We start from the raw sequence: 2442 nt of genomic DNA, 5'->3' as shown, positions 1-2442 counted from the left end.
GTAAAACCAAGGACAATTTTATAACTTTTTTGTACGTAGCTGTTACATGTAGGGCAATCTGTCTTTAAGTAGGGGTAAATTACTCTCCAAGAAATGAAGCCTAGTTTTCCCTTCAAGTCAAGCGTCTTGTTGTTTAAATAAACTTCTTGTTTAAAATCAGCTGTTTTCTTTATTCTGAGGACCAGTCAGCAAGAAGGTGACGCAGAGAACAAAGGTGCCATGAGCACACCTACTAGAAGTTAGGTTTTAAGGAGGATCTCAAGCTGCTTCCCTCTTCTGCCAGACTAATGCAAAATGAGGAATTAATAACCTCCGTCCCGATATGACCGGCAGCAGAATGTTTGGCCTCTGCTCAGAAAGCTCCATTATGCCCAGATCCACACAGGTGACTTTTACCAGGCACACAGACCCTGGGGTCAAGATGGGGATTTATTGTCATTACTACAACCACCACTCTGTATAGGCAGCCGAGGGAGATGTGGTTGTTGGCCTGCTTAGCTGACACCATAAAACCAGTCTAGCCTGCATCTTCTCTATTGAGGAAACACTTGCTGACCTGACACAAGCAGTTCTTGTTTTGAATTTGGACCATTTCAGATGTAGTGGTTAAAGTGCTCAGCTGCTAACCAATAGATTGGCACTTGGAACCTGCTAGAACTCTCCCGGAGAAAGCTGCTAAGGCTGTTTGTTGGGTCAAGATTAACAGTCTTCACAGCATGTAGGGTCCCTGTGAGTCAAAATCAATCCTGACCATTGAGGTTGAAACGATTTGGGGTTCCTAGAGGGTGTAGACAGGAAATGTGTGCACCCATTACCAGGACTTCATCAGGGTATCGCACTTTTCAAGATGACAGCTGTAGAGACAGGCACAGTATTAGACAGAGGAGTCTAGAGCATAGATTCCCAAACTTGACTTGGCCGGCCAGCCCCTTTTTCAGAAGCAGAATTACTGTCCCCTCTGGCAATTGGAAGAGTACTACAGCCAGTAATCCAGGATGAAGTGTAGCCATCTGTTTTTGCTGCTTCCTTGAATCATTCCTGTGTCCCCTAGTGGGCAGTATCTCCCAGGCGCCGAAACAAGTAGAGGGTCTCGCTCTTAGGTGAGGATTCAGAGATGGGTGTAAAAGTTTGCTTGGTATGGGGAATTGGAGGTCTCTGGAAGCCCATTAAGTAACCTGTACTTTTGAGTCTCCAGAAACCAAACTCTACCCAATAGTGTACAGACTTGTCATTTTTGGGTCAGGTCCTCTTTGATGTGTTTCACCACAAATGGGTGATTTCATTCACTTAAGTTATTTAGATTTTCTTTTTCTGGGGTTGTAGCTTTCTTTTTTTTTTTTCTTCCCCACTTTAGTAAATGACCAGGAATGAGGAATGCATTAGACTAGACGATCAGATCTGGGTGTGTCTGAATCTTCCGTTAACTGGGCTTTTATCTCCGCATCGTGCTACCTACCTGATTTTATAATTGTTCCATGAAAACTTGCGCTCAAGTTGTTAGTATGCAGGAATCGGGTAAGTACTAGGGGGTGTCAAGGTTCGTGGGAAAATTCAATCATTCCATTCCTCCATGAACTTTTTGAAGTCCCTATGGTTTTTTTGATTTGGGGTATAATAAAATTATTAAATCATGGGCTTTTTAGTCTACAAAGTGGTGTTAGGATTACGATTACAATCATAAAATTGATTCTCCCCAAGTCAAAGACCTGTACTTATTATCAACTATGAGCTTTTGCTATGTTGAAAATAAGCCTGAAGTTATTTTGGTAGTAAAAAAGTTTTATTCTAAAAAACCCATCCTACTCACTGCCATCCGGTCTGTTCTGGCTTACAATGACCCTGTAGGACAGGAAGAACTGCCCTTGTGGGTTTCAGAGCTTGTCCATCTATCTTCACAGGAGCAAAAAAAACATCTCGCCCCCACCACATGGATAGTGGGTTTGAACCGCTGACCTTGTGGTTACCAACCCAACACAGAACCCAGTGTACCACACCACAGGGTTACATTTCGCATAAACCAAACACCTGTAACTAAAGGGAGTTTTGTGCATTTTTTTTTTAAGGACAAAAGGTTCGTGTGATGGGATTCTATTTCCATTTCTGGTTAATGTGCCACTAAACAGTAGTCTTTCTGGCTACTCTCACATTAATTTAGTATAAACATACAGCGTGGTGTGTTTATATCCTGAGTGACAAATACATCTAGGTAAACTTCTATCTAGGGAGGTAAGAAAATTTGTGTTCCCTAAACATCCTGCATTCCCACAAAATGTTTGAGGCCCAAACAAAACAACCTTTCAGAAAGGAGTGTCCAATTACTTTTAGTTTGTTTTTGTGTGTGTGGGGTGGGTCTCGTGTGGAAATTAATCTGATCAGATTGCAGCCCACCTAAAGAAGATGGGACTGGATAGGATGAGAAAGGAAAAAGGGTAAGCAGTGAAG

Source organism: Echinops telfairi, unplaced genomic scaffold (assembly GCF_000313985.2).
Source record: "Echinops telfairi isolate 266 unplaced genomic scaffold, ASM31398v2 ScPeMD7_7458;HRSCAF=8496, whole genome shotgun sequence".
Classification (NCBI taxonomy): Eukaryota; Metazoa; Chordata; class Mammalia; order Afrosoricida; family Tenrecidae; genus Echinops; species Echinops telfairi.
This window is presented reverse-complemented; position numbering follows the sequence as displayed.